This window comes from Hylobates moloch, unplaced genomic scaffold, assembly GCF_009828535.3.
Source record: "Hylobates moloch isolate HMO894 unplaced genomic scaffold, HMol_V3 SCAFFOLD_4, whole genome shotgun sequence".
Taxonomy (NCBI): domain Eukaryota; kingdom Metazoa; phylum Chordata; class Mammalia; order Primates; family Hylobatidae; genus Hylobates; species Hylobates moloch.
In genome coordinates, this window is record NW_026652279.1 from 125,067,534 (window position 1) to 125,093,131 (window position 25,598).

The following is a 25,598-nucleotide window of genomic DNA, read 5'->3' on the forward strand; positions in this document are numbered from 1 at the left end:
TTGGTTACCGTAGCCTTGTAGTGTAGTTTGAAGTCAGGTAGCGTAATGCCTCCAGCTTCATTCTTATTGCTTAGGATTGTCCTTGCTATACAGGTTCTGTTTTGGTTCCATATCAAATTTAAAGTAGTTTTGTCTAATTCTGTGAAGAAAGTCAATGGTAGTTTGATGGGGATAGCATTGAATCTATAAATTATTTTGGGCAGTATGACCATTTTCACAATATTGATTCTTCCTATCCATGAGCATGCAATATTCTTCCATTTGTTTGTGTCCTCTTTCATTTCATTGAGTAGTGATTTGTAGTTCTCCTTGAAGAGGTCTTTCACATCCCTTGTAAGTCATATTCCTAGGTGTTTTATTCTCTTTGTAGCAATTGTGAATGGGAGTTCACTCATGATTTGGCTGTTTGTCTATTATTGGTGTATAGGAATTCTTGTGATTTTTGCACACTGATTTTGTATTCTGAGATTTTGATGAAGTTGCTTTTCAGCTAAAGGAGATATTGGGCTGAGATGATGACTGGGTTTTCTAAATATAAAATCACGTGGTCTGCAAACAGAGACAATTGGACTTCCTCTTTTCCTAATTGAATACCCTTTATTTCTTTCTCTTGCCTGATTGCCCTGGCCAGAACTTCCAATACTGTGTTGAATAGGAGTGGTGAGAGAGGGCATCTTTGTCTTGTGCTGGTTTTCAAATGGAATGCTTCCAGTTTTTCCCATTCACTATGATATTGGCTGTGGGTTTGTCATAAATAGTTCTTATTATTTTGAGATACGTTCCATCAATACCTACTCTATTGAGAGTTTTTAGCATGAAGCAGTGTTGAATTTTATTGAAGGCCTTTTCCGCATCTATTGAGATAATCATGTGGTTTTTATCATTCGTTCTGTTTATGTGATGGATTATGTTTATTGATTTGCATATGTTGAACCAGCCTTGCATCCCAAGGATGAAGCTGACTTGATTGTGGTGGATAAACTTTTTGATGAGCTGCTCGAATCAGTTTGCCAGTATTTTATTGAGAATATTTTCATCAATGTTCATCAGGGATATTGGCCTGAAATTTTGTTTTTTTGTTGTGTCTCTGCCAGGTTTTGGTATCAGGATGATGCTGGCCTCAAAAAATGAGTTGCAGAGGACTCTCTCTTTTTCATTTGCTTAGAATGGTTTCAGAAGGAATGGTACTAGCTCCTCTTTGTACCTCTGGTAGAATTTGTATGTGAATCCGTCTGGTCTTGGGCTTTTTTTCATTTGTAGGCTATTAATACTACCTCAATTTCAGAACCTGTTATTGATCTATTCAGAGATTCAACTTCTTCCTGGTTTAGTCTTGGGAGGGTGCATGTGTCCAGGCATTTATTCATTTCTTCTAGATTTTCTAGTTTATTTGCTTAGAGGTATTTATAGTATACTCTGATGATAGTTTGTATTTCTGTGGGATCAGTGGTGATATCCTCTTTGTAATTTTTTATTGTGTCGGTTTGATTCTTCTCTCTTTTCTTATTAGTCTGGCTAGCAGTCTATCTATTTTGTTAGTTTTTTCAAAAAACCATGTCTTGGATTCATTGATATTTTGAAGGGTTTTTCATGTCTCTATCTCCTTCAGTTCTGTTCTGATCTTAGCTATTTCTTGTCTTCTGCTAGCTGTTGAATTTGTTTGCTCATGCTTCTCTAGTTCTTCTAATTGTGATGTTAAGGTGTTGATTTTAGATATTTCCTGCTTTCTCTTGTGGGAATTTAGTGCTATAAATTTCCCTCTAAACACTGCTTTAGCTGTTTCTCAGAGATTCAGATATGCTGCATCTTTGTTCTGACTGGTTTCAAAGAACTTATTTATGTCTGCCTTCATTTCGCTATTTACCCAGTAGTCCTTCAGGAGCAAGTTGTTCTGTTTCCATGTAGTTGTGCAGTTTTGAGTGAGTTTCTTAATCCTGAGTTCCAATTTGATTGCACTGTGGTTTGAGAGACTGTTTGTTATGATTTCTGTCCTTTTGCATTTGCTGAGGATTGTTTTACTTCCAATTATGTGGTCAATTTTAGAATAAGTGCTATGTGGTGCTGAGAAGAATGCATATTCTGTTGATTTGGGGTGGAGAGTTCTGTAGATGTCTATTAGGTTAGCTTAGCCCAGAGCTGAGTTCAAGTCGTGAATATCCTTGTTAATTTTCTGTCTAATATTGACAGTGGGCTGTTAAGATCTCCCACTATTATTGTGTGGGAGTCTAAGTCTCTGTGTAGGTATCTAAGAACTTGCTTTATGAATCTGGGTGCTCCTGTATTGGGTTCATATATATTTAGGATAGTTAGCTCTTCTTGTTACATTGATTCTTTACCATTATGTAAGCCCTTCTTTGTCTTTTTTGAGCTTTGTTGATGTAAAGTCTGTTTTATTACAGACTAGGATTGCAAGCCCTGCTTTTTTTTTTTTTTTTTTTTTTGCTTTCCATTTGCCTGGTAAATATTCCTCCATCCCTTTAATTTGAGCCTATGAGTGTCTTTGCACATGAAATGGGTCTCCTGAATACAGCACACTGATAGGTCTTGACTCTTTATCCAATTTGCCACTCTGTGTCCTTTAATTGGGGTATTTAGCCCATTTAAATTTAAGGTTAATATTGTTATGTGTGAATTTGATCCTGTCATTACAATGCTAGCTGGTTATTTTGCCCATTAGTTGATGCAATTTCTTCATAGCATGGATGGTCTTTACAATTTGGTATGTTTTTGCTGTGGCTGGTACCAGCTTTTTCTTTCCATATTTAGTGCTTCCTTCATAAGCTCTTTTAAGGCAGGTCTGGTGGTGACAAAAATCTGTCAGCATTTCTGTAAATGATTTTATTTCTCCTTCGCTTATGAAACTTAGTTTGGCTGGATATGAAATTCTGGGTTGAAAATTCTTTAAGAATGTTGAATATTGGCCCCCACTCTCTTCTGGCTTGTAGGGTTTCTGCAGAGAGATCCACTGTTAGTCTGATGGGCTTACCTTTGTGAGTAACCCAACCTTTCTGTCTGGCCACCCTTGACATTTTTTCCTTCATTTGAACCTTGGTGAATCTGATTCTTATGTGTCTTGGAGTTGCTCTTCTCAAGGAGTATCTTTGTGGTGTTCTCTGTATTTCCTGAATTTGAATGTTGTCCTGTCTTGCTAGGTTGGGGAAGTTCTCCTGGATAATATCCTGAAGAGTGTTTTCCAACTTGGTTCCATTCTCCCCATGACTTTCAGGTACACCAATTAAATGTGGGTTTGGTCTTTTCACATAGCCTGATATTTCTTGGAGGTATTGCTTGTTCCTTTTATTTTTTTTCTCTAATCTTGTCTTCATGCTTTATTTCATTAAGTTGATCTTCAGTCTCTGATATCCTTTCTTCTAATTGATCAATTCAGCTATCGATACTTCTGTATGCCTCACAAAGTTCTCCTGCTGTGTTTTTCAACTCTATCAGGTCATTTATCTTCTTCTGTAAACTCTTATTTTAGTTAGCAATTCAACTAACCTTTTTTCAAGATTCATAGCTTCCTTTCATTGGTTTAGAACATGGTGCTTTAGCTCAGAGGAGTTTGCTGTTATCCAGCTTCTGAAGCCTACTTCTGTCCATTTGTCAAACTCATTCTCCATCCAGTTTTGTTCCCTTGCTGGCAAGGAGTTGTGATCCTTTGGAGGAGAAGAAACATTCTGGTTTTTGGAATTTTCAGGCTTTTTGCAATGGTTTTTCCTCATCTTCATGAATTTATCTACTTTGGTCTTTGATGTTGGTGACTTTCAAATGGAGTTTCTGTCTGGATGTCCTTTTTGTTGATGTTGAAGCTCTTCCTTTCTGTTTGTTAGTTTTCCTTCTATCAGTCAGGCCCCTCTTCTGCAGGTCTGCTGGAGTTTGCTGGAGGTCCACTCCAGACCCCCTTTGCCTGGGTTTCACCAGCAGAGGCTGCAGAACAACAAAGATTGCTGCCCGTTCCTTCTTCTGGAAGCTTCATCCCAGAGAGGCACCTGTCAGATGCTAGCAAGAGCTCTCCTGTATGAGGTGTCTGTCGACCCCTGCTGGGAGGTGTCTCCCAGTCAGGAGGCACAGGGGTCAGGGACCCACTTGAGTAGGGAATCTGTCCCTTAGCAGAGCTCAAGCACTGTGCTGGGAGATCTGATGCTCTCTTCAGAGCCAGCAGGCAGGAATGTTTAAGTCTGCTGAAGCTGCGCCCACAGCTGCCCCTTCCCCCAGGTGCTCTGTCCCAGAAAGATGGGAATTTTATCTATAAGACCCTGACTGGGGCTACTGCCTTTCTTTCAGAGATGCCCTGCCCAGAGAGGAGGAATCTAGAGAGGCAGTCTGGCTACAGAGGTTTTGCAGAGCTCCAGTTGGCTCCACCCAGTTCAAACATCCTGGTGGCTTTGTTTACACTGTGAGGGGAAAACTACCTACTGAAGCCTCAGTAATGGTGGACGCTCTTCCCCCAATGAAGCTCGAGTGGCTCAGGTCAACTTCAGACTGCTGTGCTGGCAGCAAGAATTTCAAGCCAGTGGATCTTAGCTTGCTGGACTCCATAGGGGTGGGATCTGCCAAGCTAGACAACTTGACTTCCTAGCTTCAGCACCCTTTCCAGGGGAGTGAATGGTTTCATCTCACTGGTGTTCCAGGCGCCACTGGGGTATGAAAAAAAACTCCTGCATCTAGGTTCTTGTCTGCCCAAATGGCTGCCCAGTTTTGTGCTTGAAACCCAGGGCCCTGGTGGCATAGGCACCCGAGGGAATCTCTTGCACTGCAGGTTGCTAAGACTATGGGAAAAGTGTAGTATCTGGGCCGCAGTGCATTGTTCCTCACGGCACAGTCCCTCACAGCTTCCCTTGGCTAGCGGAGGGAGTTCCTGACCCCTTGTGGTTCCAGGGTGAGGTGACTCCCCACCTTGCTTTGGCTCGCCCTCCATGGGCTGCACCCACTGTCTAACCAGTCCCAATGAGATGAGCTGGGTACCTCAGTTAGAAATGCAGAAATCACCTGTCTTCTGTGTTGATCTCACCAGGAGCTGCAGACTGGAGCTGTTCCTATTCAGCCATCTTCCTAGCAACCTCTTCTATAATATAGTTTTTAGAAATTCTTTCTAACTTAAACTTGCATATATTCTAGACATTTCATTCCTAGATATTTATGTTCACATGAAGATTTATGCACAAATTTTTATAGCTTTATTTGTAAAGCACCAAACTGGAAACATTCCAAATATCCAAAAACAGGTAAATGAATAAACAAACTGTATACCCATAAAGCAGAATACTATTCAGAAATTTTTTAAAGTGTTGATTAACACCAAAATGTGAATAAATCTGAAAACAAAAACAAGATAGTAAAATAAACTCCACAAAGTGAGTATATAATGTGAGATTCCACTTATATAAAACACTAAAAATAAGAAAAACAAAATATAATGACAGAAAGGAAATTAATAGTGTTAGAAAAGAGAGGTTGTAGGACTCTATATGAATTACAAAAGAAGATACTCTTGGGGCTGGTGGGTATACTTATCAATTTAATTGCAGTGTTTATTTGAGTGGCTTATATGCATATCAATTCAACAAATTAAACACTTTATGCACTGATTATTGTACATCAATTAAACCTCAACAAAAGTATTAAAATGCATCAATCAGCATGTTAAATATTACTAGAAGGAAACACTTTTAAAAGGATTAATATAAGTCATTATGATTTAAAAATTACTATATCACAAATTAATATATAAATGATGACTACAGTAAATCCTAACATTCAATAACAGTTTTCATTATTATCCTGTATATATTCATTTCATATTATTTTGTTTTATTTTTGTTTATGTTTTGCCTTTTTGAAATCTGTTAGTAAACTACATATGGGAAATTTGCTAACCATTTTTAAAATAGCTTCATAATTCTGGAGTCAGTAAATAAATGGAGTATAAATACAAACCATTTTAAAAATATACTGTCATGCTTACTTTGGCACTTACACTAAAATTGAAACAATACAGAGAAAACTAGCATGGCCCCTGCACAAAGATGACACACACATCTGTGAAGCATTCCATATTTTTACCAGAATAGCCAGATTAGAGAGAAACATAACTGACCTGATGGAGCTGAAAAACACAACATGGGAAATTCACAGTGCAATGACATGTATCAATAGCAGAATAGATGAAGTGGAGAAAAGAATCTCAGAGCTTGAAGACTATCTTTCTGAAATAAGACAGGAAGACAAGAATAGAGAAAAAAGAATGAAAAGGAAGGAACGAAACCTCTGAGAAATGTGGGACTATGTAAAAAGACTGAACCTACAACTGATTGGGGTACTTGAAAGAGACAGGGAGGACAGAACCAAGTTGGAAAACATACTTTGGGAGGTCATCCAGGAGAACTTCCTCCAACCTAGCAAGATAGGTCAAGATTCAAACTCAAGAAATCTAGGGAGCCCCAGTAAGATACTTCACAACAAGATCAATGCCAAGGCACATAATCGTCAGATTCTCCAAGGTTGAAATGAAAGAAAAAATGTTACGGGCAGCCACAGAGAAAGGCTGGGTCACCTACAAAGGGAAATCCGTCAGTATAACAACAGACCTCTCAGTGTAAACCTTACAAGACAGAAGCAATTTGGGGCCAATATTCAACATTCTTAAAGAAAAGAATTTCCAACCCAGAATTTCATATCCAGCCCAACTAAGTCTCATAAGCGAGGGAGAAATAAGATTCTTTACAGACAAGCAAAGTATGAGAGAATAAGTCACCTCCAGGCCTGCTTTGCAAGAGTTCCTGAAGGAAGCACTAAATATGAAAAGGAAAAACTGTTACTAGCCACTACAAAAAAAACTGAAGTACACAGACCAGTGACACTGTGAAGCGACCACATAATAAGTCTGCAAAATAACCAGCTTGAATTATGATGACAGGATCAAACTCACACATAGCAATATTAACATTAAATGTAAATGAGCTAAATGCCTCAATTAAAAGACATAGGATGGCAAGCTGGACGGGGTCAAAAATCTGTTGGTATGCTGTCTTCAAGAGACCCATCTCACATGCAAAGACAGACATAGGTTCAACATAAAGGGATTGAGGAAAACTTACCAAGCAAATGGAAAACAGGAAAAAGCAGGAGTTACAAACCTAGTTTCTGACAAAAAAAAATTTTAAACCAACAAAGATCAGAAAAGACAAAGAAGGTCCCTATATAATGGTAAAGGAGTCAATTCCACAAGAAGAGCTAACTATTCCTAAATAGATGTACACCCAATAAAGGAGCACCTGGATTTATAAAGCAAGTTCTTAGAGACCTACAAAGAGATGTAGACTCCCACATAACAATAGTGGGAGACTTTAACACCACACTGACAACGTTAGATGGATCATCAAGACAGAAAATTAACAAAGATACTCAGGACCTGAACTCAGCTCTGGATCAAGCAGACCTGATCGATATATACAGAACTCCTCACCTTGAAAACAACAGGATATATATTCTTCTCATTGCCATATACATTTACTCTAAAATTGATCACATAATCTGAAATAAAACACTCTTCAGCAAATGCAGAAGAACTGAAATAACAGTATCTCAGATCACAGCACAATCAAATTAGAATTCAAGACTAAAAAATTCACTTAGAACCACAAAACTGCATGGAAATTGAACAAGCTGTTCCTGAATGACTCATGGGTAAATAATGAAATTAAGGCAAAATCAAGAAATTCTTTTAAACTAATGAGAACAAAGAGACAACGTATCAGAATCTCTTGGATGCAGATAAAGCAGTGTTATGAGGGAAATGTATATAGCACTAAATGCTCACATCAAAAAGCTAGGAAGATCTCATATTAATAATCTAATATCACAACTAAAAGAACTAGAAAACCAAAAGCAAACAAACCCAAAGATGGCAGAAGATAAGCAATAACCAAGATCAGAGGGCAACTGAAAGATAAAGACATGAAAATTCCTTCAACAAATCAATTAATCCAGGAGTTTTTTTTTTTTTTTTGCAAAAAAACATAAAGTAGACCACTAGCTAGACTAATAAAGAAGAAAAAAGAGAAGAATCAAGTAGACACAATCAGAAATGATAAGGGGGATATCACCAATGACCCCACAGTAAAGCAAACAACCATCAGAGAATACTGTGAACATCTGTACGCACATAAACCACATAAACTATAAAATCTGGAAGAGATGGATAAATTCCTGAATACATGCATCCCCCCAAGACTGAACCAGAAAGAAATTGAAACCCTGAGTAGACCAATAATGAGTTCTAAAATTCAGTCAGTAATAAGTAGTCTACCAACCAAAAAAGCCCAGGACCAGATGGATTTACAGCTGAATTCTACCAGAGGCACAAAGAAAAGCTGGTACCATTTCTACTGAAGCTATTCCATAAAGTTGAAAAGGAGGGACTCCTCCATAACTAATTTTATGAGGCCAGCATCATCCTGATACCAAAAACCTGACCACAATACACCAAAAATAGAAAACTTCAGGCTAATATCCCAGATTAACACTGATGCAAATATCTTTAATAAATACTGACAAACCAAATCCAGCAGCATGTCAAAAAGCTTATCCATCACATTCAAGTTAGTTTCATCCCTGGGGTGCAAGGTTGGTTTAACATATTAAAATAAATAAACACAATTCATCACATAAACAGAACTAAAGACAAAAACCACATGATTTTCTCAATAGATGCAGAAAAGACCTTTGACAAAATTCCGCATCCCTTTATCTTAAAAACTCTCAATAAACTAGGTTTTAAAGGAATATACCTCAAGATAATAAGAACCATATATAACAAACCCACATCAAATATCATACTTGAAGGGCAAAAGCTGGAAGTGTTCTCCTTGAAAACCATCATAGGACAAGGATGCACTCTCTCACCACTCCTATTCAAAATAGTATGGAAGTTTTGACCAGGGCAATCAGACAAGAGAAATAAATAAAGGGTATTTAAATAGGGAGAAAGAATGTCAAATTATCTTTATTTGCACATGGTCCTATATCAAGAAAATTTTATTGTCTCAGTCAAAAAGCTTCTTAAGCTAATAAGAAACTTAAGCAAAGTCTCAGGATACAAAATCAATGTGCAGAAATCACTAGCATTCCAATACGCCAACAACAGTCAAGCAGAGAGCCAAATCGGGAATGAACTGAGATACACAATTGGTACAAAAAGAAAAAAAATATTTGGGAACACAGCTAATAAGGGCAGTAAAGGACCTTTTCAAGAACTACAAACTATTGCTCAAGGAAATCAAAGAAGACACAAATAAATGGAAAAACGTTCCATGCTCATGAATAGGAAGAATCAATATTGTGAAAATGGCCATACTGCCCAAAGTAATTTATAGATTCAATGCTATTCCCATTAAACTACCATTGACATTCTTCACAGAAGTAAAAGAAACTATTTTAAAATTCATATGGAGTCAATAAGGGAGCCTGAATAGCCAAGACAATACTAAGCAAGAAGAACAAAGCTGGAAGCATCATGCTACTTGACTTCAAACTATACTACAAGGCTACAGTAACCAAAACAGCATGGTACTGGTACAAAAACAGATACATAAACAAAGGGAACAGAATAAAGACCTCAGAAATAAAACCGCACACCTATAAGCATCTGATCATCAAAAAACCTGACAAAAACAAGCACTGGGGAAAGGATTCCCTATTTAATAATATGCCGGGAAAACTGACTAGCCATATGCAGCAAATTGAAACTGGATCCCTTCCTTATTCCTTATACAAAAATTAACTCAAGAGAGATTAAAGACTTAAATGTAAAACTGGAAACTATACAAATCGTAGAAAAAAAATCTAGGCAATATCATTCAAGACATTGGCACCAGCAAAGATTTCATGATGAAAATGTCAAAAGCAACTTCAAAAGCAAAATTTGACAAATAGGAACTAAGTAAACTAAAGAGCTTTTGCATAGCAAAAGAAAGTATCATCAGAGTGAACAAGCAGCCTACACAATGGGAGAATATTTTTGCAATCTATCCATCTGACAAGGCTTTAATATGGAAAGTCTACAGGAAACTTAAGCAAACTTACAAGAAAAAGCAAACAACCCCATTAAAAAGTGGGCAAAGAACATGAACAGACACTTCTCAAAAGAAGACATACATGCAGTCAACAAACATGAAAAAAAAATCTCAACATCACTGATTATTAGAGAAATGCAAATCAAAACCACAATGAGATACCACCTCATGCCAGTGATAATGGCAGTTATTGAAAGGTCAAGAAACAACAGATGCTGGTGACCTTGCAGGGGAAAAGGAATGCTTTTACACAGTTGGTGGGAATGTAAATTAGTTCAACCATTGTGGAAGACAGTGTGGCAATTCCTCAAAAATCTAGAGTTAGATATATTATTTGACCCAGCAATCCCATTACTGTGTATATACCCAAAGGAATATAAATTATTCTACTATAAAGATACATGCACACATACATTTATTTATTTATTTATTTATTTATTTATTTATTTATTTATTTTATTTTTTTTTTTGAGATGGTGTCTCACTCTGTAGCCCAGGCTGGAGTGCAGTGGTGCGATCTTGGCTCACTGCAAGTTCTGCCTCCTGGGTTCACACCATTCTCCTGCCTCAGCCTCCAGAGTAGCTGAGACTACAGGCACATGCTGCCAAGCCTGGCTAAGTTTTTGTATTTTTAGTAGAGAGGGGGTTTCACCATGTTAGCCAGGATGGTCTCGATCTCCTAACCTTGTGATCTGCCCACCTCAGCCTCCCAAAGTGCTGGGATTACAGGAGTGAACCACCGTTCCTGGCCCCATGCACACATATATTTATTGCAGCACTCTTCACAATAGCAAAGACATGGAAACAAACCAAATGCCCATCAATGATAGACTGAATAAAGATAATGTGATACATATACACCATAGAATACAATGCAGCCATAAAAGGGAACAAGATCATGTCCTTCAGAAGGACATGGACAGAGCTGGAAGCTGTTATCCTCAGCAAATTTTTGCAGGAACAGAAAACCAAACACTAATGTTCTTACTTAAAAGTGGGAGCTGAACAATGAGAACACATGGACACACTGTGGGGGAAACAACACATATTGGTGCCTCTCAGGGGAGTTGTGGGGGGAGGGAGCTCATCAGAAAGAACAGCTAATGAATGCTGGGCTTAATACTTAGGTGATGGGATGATCTGTGCAGCAAATCACCATGGCGCACATTTACCTATGTAACAAACCACATATCCTGCACAGGTACTCCCGAACTTAAAATAAAAGTTAAAGGAAAAAAAGAAAATGTAACCAAATTAAATTTAAATTAAATCATTTAAATTAAATGAAAATGATTTAGTTAAACCATTTGATTAAAAGATAGAATCAAATAAGATCTAGTATTTGACAGCACAGCATGGTGACTACTGTCAACAGTAATTTATTACGCATTTTCAAATAACTAAAACATTATAATTGGGGTGTTTGTAACACAAAGAAAGGATAAGTGCCTGAGGTGATGAATACCCCATTTACCCTGATGTGATTATTATGCATTGTATGCCTCAATCAAAATATCTCATGCACCCCATTAATGTACACACAAAGTTAAAAGTAAAACTTATTTAAAAAGACAAAAAATAATGCCTATTCCCATCTTTTGTATATTTAAATAAATGACAAATAATAAATATAAATAATACACAAAGGCTTTACTTAGCATAGTTACCTTATTATTACCTTAGCCTTATTAATAGCAAAATATTTTATAAACTTGAGTTAAATATCATCAATAAAGTTCTAATCAGCTGCCCATAAGATATTTAAGACATTTTTCTAAATACAAAAAATTAAGTTTCCATGCTTTTGATGGAGCATCTACATGGGAAAATTTTAAATAGCATCAGAAAAGGCAGAGAAAAGTGAATTATGATTTCTAGGAAGATAGAGTAACCTTTGCATTTTAAGTATGTGATTAATGCCAGATTCCTATGACAATTCATAACTGTATTCTTGGATATTTTGATTCTACCTGGCCTGAGTAAAAAATAATCTTAATGGAACATTAAATGAGGAGTAGAGAGACAACCTGTAATCAGAATCAAGTTATTCTCTGATCTAATTCATCCTGCAGATCCTTAGTTTATTCCTCACAGTATATTTACTGATACATTGCTGCTTAAAAAAAAACACTTTATTTAATAACGAATTGGTTATATATGGCTACAGGTAACAAGAATGTCCTTTTCAGGTATCCAATATAAATTTCTGAAACAGTGACTGATAATGCAAAACAAAGGGAAACTAGTGTTTAATGGAATATAGAGGGTCAGATGTGGATAAAATATTTCAAAAAAAAAAAAAAAAGAAGAGTACCTTAACATTGTAATAGAAATGCAAATGTTTAATCACTCTTTATTCCACCAGGAGAAATGCACTTAAAGTAATGTAATACTAGCCACAACTTATTTGAGAAAAGAATCAAAAGCAAAGATGCCAGGCAGAATTTATATTAAGTTGCAAAAAGTAAAGTCTGGGTTAGATAGAAAAGCAATTCTCTCATTTCACATGATAGAAATAACAGAATATTTAGACTACCTTTTCTTCTCATGAGAGAACACTCAATAAATTGAGATCAGAGCATTTTCTCCTATTTCCATTTTAGACATTATATTATTATTTCGTTTCTCATGCCTGGTTTTGTTAAGTAAGTACTCTCTTGTAGCCAGCAATCATTCTGTCAGAGGATAATAATTTATTTTGTGTAATTTTGTTTAGTTTAACACATACGCACACCTTTATTCTTGAACTTGTATATTGGATTACTGATTAATTGTTGAGGCACTATTTGGACAATTAAAAATTAGACACTCCTTTTGCTATAATGATTTTTATAAATTGATTTGGTTTAATATTAATCATTATGAAATAGGTAATAGAGTATTTTTCCAAGATAATTACATATATATGTAGATGATTTGTGCCCTTTTCAGTTTTTTCTCTCTTTGTATTTTTAACTTGTTTCTCAAGGATTTTGTCTGCAAACATACTGTCATTTGTTACTTGTGAGGTAAACATTGTTAACATTAAAATTTGTCATTGGTGATTACTGTAATCCTAAATTTGATGTGAAAAAATTCCTCCCAAATTCCTGCTACTATATTGGTAGAGTCAACTGTCAAAAATAATTATATAAATTTGTAATAAAACAGACATTGTTGATTTTCAAAAGAATAACAAACATTTCAAAAGAATAACAAACAAAAGAGGGAAAAAAGTTACATACAAAGCTGCCTACATAGAGAAATAACCCTTCGACAGTATTATAAAATTTATTTTAGCACTGAAATGTGTTGATCACATTTGCATGAGAAAAAACATCATATTTTACATTTATTTTAGATATTTACATAAAAATGAGGCTCATAAATAAATCTATATTGACAAAGAAGGACGATGTTTGTGCTGTACTGAGAATGACAACTGTGATGAATCAAGGACAACTGTGAGAGTTAAGTTCAAAAGGAACTGACTTGATGAATAGCAATTTTACCTCAGGCCTCAAAGTACACTAGGTCATTGTCTGCAGGCTCTTCTGAGCAGCCTGTGTTCATCCAGAATTATACCGGAAGGATAGAAGTTGTGTGAGATGAGACAGAAGAGATCACCTTTACAGCCCCAAAGTATGTTAATGCTCTTTTTGCAGCTCTCACTATCTTTTAGAGATGCTTATGTTGATGCTTTTTTGATAAACTGCTTAGCCAAAAAAAATCTTGAGAATGTGCTAAACAACTACAATTGAACTTTTATTGTTGGTAAATAGAAAACTTTGATCATTTAATGGACAACACTACACTGAATGACGGCAGAGTTAAAGATGAAACGTGCCTGATTATATAACTATGGTCAAAATACGATACGCTTTAGCTATAAAGTGCTTTTATTGGAAACAATTTGTCCACTCACCTTCAGATCTCAGTATAAAAGTGAGTTCTCAGAGTGGTCTCCCTAAATGCACAGAGTAAACTAGATTCAACTACCATAGGCATTTGCAAATCTCTATACATGATTTGGAAATTATTTGTCACTCTAGTGATATGCTCTGTGGTTCACTAGACAATATGCTCTATGATAGTAGGTCGCATATTTGCTTTGTTCAATACTGTGCCCCAGAGTAATTTTGGGGGTACATATTAAACATTCTGTGCATATTTGCTAAATACATATATGAATCAATAGATTTTATAAGTGAAAAACTAGAAGAACCACCTGTATAATATGGATACTACATAAATGCAATGTGTTACAATTATGAAGCAGCATATGGTCATTCATATTTCATTAACATAAGTGGCAGAGACATTTTTCAAAAAGCAGAAAACCAAGAATCACAGGATTGGGTTTATATAAGAAGTGTCACTAAAATTTGTGTGGTCTAGGCAAATTTACTCAAAATTAGGGTGAAAATTCATTGAGATAATAAGTGTAAAATGTTTTATAACACTCCGTATTTTATATATTTGATGAGTCATAGATATTAGTAGTAAAATTGTGGCAACATAACACCTGGCCTTCTGCATAGGTGACCATGCTACATGTGTTTTTCTTCCTGGCAGTTGCCTTCCATACAAGACTACAATTTCTCCCTGTTCTACTCAAAAATATGAATATGACTCTTTTTGGCAGTGAAAGGTAGAAACGCATGAATCAAGTGCAGATGTCTTTTCTGCTGTGATGTATGGAAATAGTCTAGATAGAAGCTGCTTTGCGATTTGAGTCCTGCAAATTAGATGACATTGAGCAGAGCAACCACTGACCCATAATTAAAATAAAATGGGAAAATGAAATAAAGGTCTGTTTTAATAAGTTTCTATGATTTTTAGAATGTTTTCTACAACTGTACGATATGACCTAATCCGACAGATTTAACAACCCTCTTTTTTAGTTAAAAGCACTGAAAATTTGATGGCAAGATTACATAAAGAAAGAATGATTGCTATAGTGGCCCAAAATATGATCCAAAAACTTACATCAGGACAGCAGTGTTGAGAGTAAATATTTTACATTTTTTCAAGCCAGCATTTTTTTTTTAACATTGAAAGTGCCATTAGAGTTTTAAAATAGTAAGCTTTAAGGCAATCTTAAGATTTACACTATAAACAACTGATGGGAAATAAAGTAGGAAAACCAGCCTAGCACAGGGCAAGAGTCTAGAAGTAGTGAAGACAATGTTTAGGTGCTAGTGAGTGCCTGAGAGGGCCCTGTGCTTGTGTGATTCCTGGTTTTCTGCTTTTTGAAAAATACCTCCACCACTCACATGAATGAAATATGAATGACTGTGCCATAGGCACACCTCCACCCAAGAAAAATGTAGACATCTGAAATGAGAGAAAATGTGCTGTCAGCATTTGATGAGGTGCCAGACCTCATGATCACTGTCCAGTACTAGCGTGATGAAGCACTGGAGGCAGGTGTATGGTGAGGCACTACTAGGCTGAGGGTCTCTAAGACAATCTCTAGCTGCAGCCTAGATATCAGACCACTGCTGCTGTATAATTGACTCCAGGTAAACAAAGAGAAGAACCACCAAGTTTGTCAATGCACAGAATCATGAGAAGTAATTAATTGTTGTTTAAGCCACTATTGTGTTATGGAATGTATTAGCCTACTTGGGCTGCCATAACAAAATACCACAGCCTGGCTTAAATGTCAGAAATTTATTTTCTTACAGTTCTGGGGTCTATACATCTAGATCAAGGTAATGTCAGGGTTTGTCTCCAGTGAGGTCTCTCTTCCTGGTTTGCAGATGGCCCTTCTGGCAGTAGCTTCACACGGCCTTTCTTCTGGGTGTGCACAGAGATAGAGATGTCATTTCTTATAATATCGCCTGCCCTATTCTCACAATAATGACTTCATTTAACAATTATCACTTTCTTATAGGCTCTATCTCCAAATAAAATCCACTGGGAGATAGGGATTCAACATTTGAATTTTGCCACAGTTCAGCCCATCACATGCAACTAGGGCCAACTGAAACAATATATATTTTTGAATTGTTTTAATGTTCCATTAGTCAATTCATTTATTTCTGGAGCAATATTGTAGTCTTAGTTTACAGCTTTAATAATGGCATCTATTTGCCTGGCACAGTGTCTCACACCTGTAATCCCAGCACTTTGGGAGGCCAAGGCGGGTGGATCACCTGAGATTGGGAGTTCAAGACCTGCCTGACCAACACAGTGAAACCCCATCTCTACTGAAAATATAAAATTAGCTGGGCATGGTGGCACATGCCTGTAATCCCAGCTACTCAGGGTTCTGGATGCAATATATTCCTATTTTAAAATTTTATTTAGCCTAATTTATACTATAACTCACAAATCAGCCCACTCTGAATGGGATTCTCTGCAACAAGAGGTTCTAGAATCTGCCCAACTTGAAATTCAACGAGCAGTCTCAGGAGTGTCCCCTAAAGATTTCTATAAAGGAGAACTTCTCTGTTTTTAGTCTATTGTCAGATGAAATCACTCTGAAGAAAATCACCTTCTCACAGAACAACTGGCCAGATGTACGACCCCCAAAATCAACTTGATGATGAGAACTGAAATTCATATACTCTTCTGATGGTAGAACCACCAAATACACAATGAATACTGCTGGGTTTCTGCTGCTACCCATCCCCTAACCAGAACATAAATTTTTAATTTATATATTCTGAAGATGTGCTATTAGGAATATTTACATTTATACATTTAAAAATATTTAGATATTTAAGAGTAATTTGAATTCTTATTTTCTAGTAAAAATTTTATGTAAAGTCTATATTGTCAGATATAAATGTGGCTATCTCAGCTATTTCCCGTTACTACATATTTGGCTAGATCATCTTTTATCACTCTTTTATTCTGAAAATTTGTTTTGTTTTTATGTATGTTTATTTAAAAAATATATAGATAAATTTAGTAGTTTAATGCAGTTTTATAACCTTCGTCTTTTTCTAGGTCTTTTTTATTAATTAATAATTATTATATTTACTGAACTACTGTTACTTCTCAAATATCTTATATAATTTCTGTTTATACCACCCCTTAATGTGGTTTTTCTATTTTCTTACGTTTTAATTGATTTAAATTTTTTCTTTATTTTCTCTAATAATTTGTAACTTAAATATGTCATTTCTATTTCCCTAATATTTTCAGACAAATTTTTACTATAAAACTCACCTATCAATGTTAGGGCCACTATTAGCATATGATTTGTCATCTAATTCAGGGCATTGTTGAAAGTATGAGTTATATTTGTATTTATAGTGAGACATACAGTTTATTTACATAATTATACATTTAAAATATCCTGGGAAGCCAGAATGTATGTCAACCAAGTAATTGTTAAAATTAATATCTCTTTCCTCATGCTAAATGAAGTAATGTTTTTTAAAAGTTATGTCTTTGTTTCTATCAACCTACAAGTTTATCAATTATTTTCTTTATCATTACTTTTTGAATCTCAAATTTTATGTTTGAAGTAATTTTTCTTCATCATAAAAACATCTATTAGATCTTTCATTAGAAAATATTTTTCATAGAGAACATTTGTTGGTAGAAAGTATTTTTATTCCACTATCATTCTTGAAAGATATATTGACTGTGCGTTAGAATTCTAAGCTAATTATTTTCTCTTAGTACTCTGCAGACATTCATTTATTCTCTGACTTCCAGTTATTATTTATCTCTTCTCTGGCTATTGTTAAAGTCTTTTTATTAACTCTAGCTTTACTAAGATGCATTGAAGTGAAATTTATATTTTATGCATTATGATTTGAATTTGGGGCTTCTTAAATCTGTGTGTCAACACTTGCCATAAACTTTACCATTACCTCTGAAATTATTACATATTTACACATTTATTTATATGTTTACTTCCAGAACTTCAATTAGATGCAGATCATACTACCTTACTCTGCCTACCATGTCTTTTTATTGCTTTATTTTTTATATGCTTATTACTTTAATATGTCTTCTCAGAATTTTCTTGTTATATATTTCAGCTTATTAACTGCTTTTCAGTCTTGTCTGCTAAGTAAGCAATGTTGTTTCATATAAATTATCTTTGTAAATTTCTAGTGGTTATACATTTCTTTCAACTGAGCATATTGACTAGATCATCCTCCCCCCATGCAAAGCTGACCCAAAACACAGAAAAATAACATTAAAGTTGACCTCATTACAAATATCATATAAATATTGCATTCTCATTAATTTTTTCTTTCCCTTTATACCTTTTGAGTAATTCAAACTGGATGCTTATGAAAACTGTATTTATCATTTTTGTCTGACTTCATATCTAGAATCAATTTGGCTCAATGCAGCTTCTAACCACCAGGATATGCAGGCATAAAAAATGAGTTACAGAAAATATATTTTCATATGAAGCTTAAGATTAAAGAAGAGAAATGGCATTTTCATGGCAACCCACAACATGCAGAATAATAAAATGATTTCCATGTAAGAACAGATAATATCCAGGCACAATGACCACAGTGTTCTTCCTTCAACACTCCCCATGCCTGCAGGGCACATCTCTAAAATATTTGCTTGGCATCTCCTTTACCTCTCTCAAAGATTTGCTCAAATCTCATCTTCTCTATGTATCATTACGCCCACAATACTGCACCATGAGGCATTACCATGGGAACCGCTCATAATCCATATTCTACTTTAAAAAATGTAACATTTACCATATATGCATATATATTTTTATATGTAGATGAAATAAGCCACCTTTTTTTTTTTACTTTTAAAGATTTTATTTTTATTTAGAGCAGTTAAGCTCATGCCACAATAGAGCAGAAAGTACAGAGAATTACAGTAGTCTCTCATTATCTGTGGTTTGACTTTTCAGTTTCAGTTACTATCATGGTCCAAAAATATTAAATGTAAAATTCCAGAAATAAACAATTCATAAGTTTAACATTGCACATCATCTTGAGTAGCACGAGGAAACCACATGCTGCCCCACTCGGCCCTGCCCAGGGACCAGGGCCATAAGTCATCCCACCCATTAGTCACTTAGTAGACCACTTGGTTATCAGATTGATTGCCATGGAATTGTAGTGCTTGTGTTTATGTAACCCTTATTTTATTTTACTTAATAATAGCCCCAAAGTACAAGGACTGTGGTGCTGGAATATTTTTATTTGTCATATTTTATTGGTAACTGATATGGTTTGGCTGTGTACCCACCCAAATATCATCTTGAAATCCCATGTATTGTGGAAGGGACCCAGCAGGAGGTAATTGATTCACAGGGGTGAGTCTTTCTGGTGCTGTTCTCATGATAGTGAAAAGGTCTCATGAGATCTGATGCTTTTAAAAACGAGAGTTGAGCTGCACAACTTCTTTTTGCCTGCTGCCATCCACCGAAGATGCGACTTGCTCCTCCTTGCCTTCCACCATGGTTGTGAGGCCTCCCCAGCCATGTGGAATGGAACTGTAAGTCCTATGCACCTCTTTCTTTTGTAAATTTTATCAGTCCCAGGTATGTCTTTTTTTTTTTTTTTTTTTTTGAAATGGAGTTTTGCTCTTGTTGCCCAGGCTGGAGTGCAATGGCACAATCTTGGCTCACTGCAACCTCCGCCTCCCGGGTTCAAGTGATTCTGCCGCCTTAGCCTCCCAAGCAGCTGGGATTACTGGCACATTCCACCACCCCCGGCTAATTTTGTATTTTCACTAGAGACAGGGTTTCTCCATTTTGGTCAGGCTGGTCTCAAACTCCCGACCTCAGGAGATCCACTCACCTCGGCCTCCCAAAGTGCTGGGATTACAGGCGTGAGCCACCGTACCTGGCCCCAGGTATGTCTTTATCAACAGCATGAAAACTGATTAATACAGTAGTAGTGTTATTAATTTCTTAATATACCTAATTAATAAATTAAAGTGTCTTTATTGTAGATAGGTATATATGTATAGGAAAAACACATAATACTCAGTAGACTCTTGGGCAATACAGATTCGAACTAAATGGGTCCACTTATATACAGATTTTCTTCCACCACTGTCACCCTTGAGGCAGCAAGACCAACCCCTCCTCTACCTCCTCCTCCTCAGCCTACTCAATGTGAAGATAATGATGATAAAGACCTTTATGATGATCAACTTCCACTTAATAAATAGTAAAACATATTTTCTTTCTTAAGATTTTAATAATATTTTCTTTTTCCTAGCTTACTTTATTGTAAGAATACAGTATATAATACATACAACAGACAAATATGTGTCAATTGACTCTTTTATGTTATTGATAAGGCTCTGGTCAACAGTCGCTATTAGTACTTAAGTTTTTGAAGAGACAAAAGTTATATGCAGGTATTTTATTGCCTGGGGGACTGGCATCCCAAACCCCTATACTGTTCAAGAGTCAACTAAAAATACAAAGTTTGGCACTATCTGTAGTGGTTTCAGGCATCCACTGGAAGTCTTAGAACTTCTATCCTGTAGATAAGATGTGACTAGTGTGCTATATACACACTGCCCACACCCATGCATTTGCTCTCCTATTATCTACATCCCCTACCACAATTATACCTTTGTTACAACTGATGAACCTACATTGGCACCTCATAATAACTTAAAGTTCATAGTTAACATTAGAATTTACACTGTATGGGTTTGGACAAATGTCCAAATATCAAACTGACAGAATCATACAGTATGTATCTTTTCAGATTGTTTTATTTCACTTAGTCATATTCATTTAAGGTTTCTCTATGTCTGTTTATGGCTTGATAATTCATTTATTCTTAGCTATGATTAATATTTCATTGTCTGGATGTGTCACAGTTTATGTACCCATTCACTTATTAAAGGACATTTTGGTTGCTTCCAAGTTTTGGAAATGATAAACAAGGCTGCTATAAAAATCTGTTGTGCAGGTTTTTGTGTGGACGTAAGTTTTCAATTCCTTTGTTAAGTATACAGGTGGGCAGTGGGCAATTGCTGGATTTTATGTTTATTTTGTAAGAAAGCTCCAATGGTCTTCCAAAGTGACTGTACCATGTTTAATTCCCACCAGCAATGAATGAGAGTGCCTATTACTCAACATACTTGCCAGAATTTAGTGTTGCCAGTATTTCAGACTTTGATCATTCAAAAGATGTGTAGTGGTATCTCGTTCTTATTTAATTTGCATTTTCAGTCAGGTTATCTGATTTGTTATTGTTGAATTTGAAGAGTTCATCGTATTTTTCGTAACAGTCCTTTATCTCATGTGTATTTTGCAAATATTTTCCCCTACCCTGTGGTTTGTCTTCTAATTATCTTAGCACTGTCTTTTGCAGAACAGTTTTTAAATTCATCTTACCAATTTTTCTCTTTCTTGGATCATGCGCTTGGCGTTGTATCTAAAAGGTCATCACCATACCCAGGATCATCTAGGCTTCCTCTTATGTTATCTTCTGGTAGTTTTATACTTTTGTGTTTTACATTTAGATCTAAGATCCATTTAGGATTAAATTTTGTGAAGGATGTAAGGTCTGTGTCTAGATTTCATTATTTTGCATGTGGATACCCAGAAGCTCCAGCCCCATTTGTTGGAAATACTGTCTTTCCTGGCGTTGTATGACCTTTACTCCTTTGTCTAAGATAAGTTCATTTATGATCAATTGTATTTATTTGGGTTTATTCCTGGGCTTTCTATTCTAGTCTTCCTCTTTCTTTTCTATTTTGTTGATCTATTTGTTTATTCTTTCACTAACATTCATCATATTTTAGCCTCTATAACATTTTCTAACTGACTGTACTTTTTTGGTTATAATCTGTCTCTCTTATCCAGAATATGAAATACACAAAGATGGAGACCTTCAGATATTTTGTTTGTTTTTTCTTTTATCTTTTTCCTAGTTTTGTTTTCTATTTTCTCTAGTGTACCCCAAATGATGACTTCAGTTTCTGTATATAATAGTTTCTTAGTACAGATTTGCAGAGTTAATCCAATAATTGGGCTCCATTAAAATGCCCAATGTTACGCAGTAATTTTTTCAATCAGACAATTTTATCTGCTTTTACTTAGGCTACATTTTTTACAATGCTATTTGCATGGTATGTTCTGAGGCTCTAGATTTTTCTGATGTATAGCCTATTTGGACAAACTCTTGTTTAAAAGCATGTGTCAAAATATTTGAAGCTGTATGTTTGATTTTAAACTTTGAATACAGCACAACTTTGAGTTGTTCACATTTTTAAGAGGTGCACAAGTTTCCCTGACATGACTTAGCAACTATCTGCAGCAGTTGTGCCTTAACACTCTCAGTTTCACATGGTAATATAGAAGCCCAACAAACACTTGTTTTGTTCCTTCCAAGAGAGTTTACCAAAATACTTTTTAGAAATAGCTGTGTTTCACTGTTCACGGGGTGGTCAAGCTGTGCTGCAGGACAGAATATAAAATGAGTGTGGCCAAGGTTAACAAGCAGATGAATGCCACCCAGGGAAGAGACCTACATGATTTGGGGTCACTGAGAACCGAAGACATGTACACTAGGCTCCAGTGGTATGGTACAGCTATTTATTTACAGAAAAAGAAGAAAAGGAGTGCAAGACTTTGTTTCCCCATGGCCAGAGGATCCACTCCATTGCCGATGTGGTTAGTGTGGCTGCAGGTCCCTCACTTTGTACTGCAGTAAAGGGACGATGACCTCTTCCCCATGGGGTCCGAAATATAGAAAGCTGGGGGAGTGCCAGAGGATCACTGAAGCTTGTGCCTAAGCAGAATATTTACGGAGCATACATCAAGCCTAAACAGGGAAAAGTATTTTCTCTCTGAAAATATGACAAGCCCAGCCCAGGCTGTGAGGGTTTTTTATCTCCCAATAAGAAATATTACAGGCCGAAGGCCACTCTTATGCAGCCATGCAGGCAGCAAGAAGTTGCATATACTGCCTTTCTCAACTTGTTTGAACTTAACTTTCTAACCTTTAAGCTAACATTTAATTTTGTACCTACCACATCTTTACCTGTGGCAAGCTTGTCACACAGCATGTTGGACTGTTTCAGGAGAGTCATGGCCAAGATTTATTTACTGCTGCAGCAACTAACAAACATCCATCCTTTAGAACTAGGTTGTAAGAAAGCATAAATTCTTGTTTATTTGGTAATATCTTAAGTGTATTTAGGAGTGCCTAATAATATGCTATGGAAGACTGATTATATTACCATTAATTATAAAATTATATTACAGGTAACATACTATAAATCTAAGTAGCTAAGTAGGATGCTTGAATTCTAATAAAACAGTGAATAGGACTATTACCTATATACAGTATTCAAGTTTTTAAAATTTGTGCTGTAAAAGCGGATTTATAAAAATTTTCAAAACCACTTATTTTATATAGTGTTCAAAAGCAGGATAACTAAACATTAAAAGGACTTTACTTTTTAAAACAATATTGACATATTTTATTGATTATAGCCCAAGTGATCATTTATATTCATTTCATAATGATAATTATTTCAAAGAGCTACAAAGTATCAAAATTCTTATTAAGAACGACATACATTTTATTGTTGACAAAACAAACACGCTTCTGTTGTAATCAATAGATGAGATATATAAGTATTTTATAATTTTATTTAATCCTATAACTCTAAATCATCATTTGATTAGAGAGTTGAAAAGACATTCAGCCTACAGAGGTTGAATATAATTAATCTCTGTGACATAAATGAATATAATTATTTATGTCACTGAGCACAGCATATTATCTAATTTGATATGCAAATGGGCATGTAATAACATAAATTACATGTTAAATTTCAGATATAGAACAATAATGAAACCCTTGCACCTTGCAGTTTATACAGGAAAATTATAATGATATTGGTTTTCTTGATCTTTTGGACAAACAAAATGTAAAGAGGTAGTTCTCTAGGTCAGAAAAATGCCCTGTTTAAAAAATTATCACAGGAAAAATTAGCATAAGGTCATTTTTAAAATGTTCAAAAGACACTAGTATACTCAGGAAAGTAGTTATTTTAATTGCTAAAAGTATTCACATATGGAAAATTGTTTCTACCATTTGCGTAAAACATGCATGATATGTTTACTGTCCAAAAGAGGTTGGGAAATTTTAACAAAAAGCAGTATATCTGCTGAGGGGCCTATATGTTTTAAAAGCTTAAAATCCAATGCATTTAATGGGATGGTTGTAAGATTTATATCTGGGTGGGGGCATTTTTAAATGAACTTATATTATTCTTAAATATTATTCTTTCAAAGAATTTCTTGAAAAAACTGAATATTGATGAATAATTGAGCTTATCTTAAAGTCCTTTAATTGACACAATTTAGCAAAGAAATGAGCTCATGTTTCAGAGCTCATTTGTGTATATAGAACAAACATCACTACATTTTTTCAGTACTTATATTTTCTCAAAAAATTAGTATACCAGAATAGTTTTTAAGATATATATGCATATATACACATATACACATACACACATATATATACATACACATATATATGTAGTGTATACATGTGTCCCACACATTAGAGAAAATAAAGGACATAGAATATAATTTTATTCTAATAAACTGCTTATCTGACTTAAGTGATAAATACAATAACCTTTGGTGTTAATAAACTTCTTCTTATGGAAAAGCACACAAAACAGTGAGAAATATTCATTATAGCTCTTCAAAATCAGTAGCTAGTTGGGATAATAACTCGCCATAGAACATTTTCTTGAGGAAAAACATTGTTATTATCTTCATAAAAAAATTTATGTTTTGATTTGACTCACATCATTCTTTTGTTGAGAAGTTTTCCAGGTTAGCTTGAAGCCTAACCATGTATTCAGATTATCCTCAATGGTTCTCATCACTGTCTGCACAAAACAATCACCTGAGGCTTTATATAACACAGGTCCCTAGGTCCCATCTCTAGAGATACTGATTTAATTGGACTGGATTGCATCTAGCACACTCGGGTTTTTAAGACTTCAGGGTAATACCAGAATGCAGCCTATGGAGAGAACCACTGATCTAAGGGATTGATTTTTGTAAATATGAGACACATTCAAGATTATCAAAACTTTAAAACTTACATTTATATCTCCATTGTTTCCACACAGCTCCATCATTATTTTAAAACCAATCAGCCAATAGATATATTTTACACACATTTTTCACACCAAAGGGTATAACTATAATTATAAATCAAGTAGTTGATGATGATACCCCTTTCTCCAAACTCAAAATATAATTATGTATTTGTTCATTCTTTATAAAAGTACGAGTAGTTAAACAAGTTGGAATTTTTATGAATATACTTTTATATCTGAATTAAAATCACTTCACGTGAAATTCTGTAGTGTTTGGTGAGGTGAGACATTTCCCAATGGGAGGCTCTCTTGTGTCTCATTATTAGGAACTTGTGTGAAAGTAAGTGTAACATCCACTTATTATGTAATGCTTCCTATAAAAGAACTGCAAGAGCCCCCAAATTAGTGTTCTATTAAGGTATTGTTTTAATGATGGTAATTATCACTGATGGTAATGTGACTGCTTCCTAGGAGCTAAAGTAAACAGTCTTA

The 25,598-nt window shown here is 35.3% G+C and overlaps 1 non-coding gene and 1 pseudogene across 1 annotated transcript; one reads left to right on the forward strand and one right to left on the reverse strand.

Annotated features, from left to right (window-relative positions):
- The window catches only part of LOC116466436 (protein phosphatase inhibitor 2-like), a 57,551-nt pseudogene that overhangs the window by 26,805 nt on the left and 5,148 nt on the right, over positions 1–25,598 (reverse strand).
- Positions 5,958–6,061, forward strand: LOC116467619 (U6 spliceosomal RNA). Its single transcript, XR_004247837.1, has one exon. It is a non-coding gene; the product is annotated as a U6 spliceosomal RNA (small nuclear RNA).